The 204-nt window shown below is 70.1% G+C and overlaps 1 protein-coding gene across 1 annotated transcript in view; it reads right to left on the reverse strand.

Moving 5' to 3' along the window:
• Positions 1-204, reverse strand: part of LOC104130005 (protein O-GlcNAcase-like) — a 21,036-nt gene that overhangs the window by 607 nt on the left and 20,225 nt on the right. The window lies entirely within an intron of this gene.

Raw genomic sequence — 204 nt, forward strand, 5'->3', positions numbered from 1 at the left:
GCTGCCCAGCAGCCTGCCAAGCCAGAGCAGGGGCACCGCTGAGCTGGTGCCCGGCTCCACCGCCTGGAGCCCAGCCTGCCCTGGGGAAAGCTCACACCCGCCAGCCTCCTCCTTCCCTCGCAGCGGGACAGCACCCCAGCGCCCACCGGACCATCCCTTTGATACCCCCCACCCCCGGCAGAAGCCCTCAGATAAGGGGAACCA

Source organism: Egretta garzetta, unplaced genomic scaffold (assembly GCF_000687185.1).
Source record: "Egretta garzetta isolate BGI_Z169 unplaced genomic scaffold, ASM68718v1 scaffold957, whole genome shotgun sequence".
Taxonomy (NCBI): Eukaryota; Metazoa; Chordata; class Aves; order Pelecaniformes; family Ardeidae; genus Egretta; species Egretta garzetta.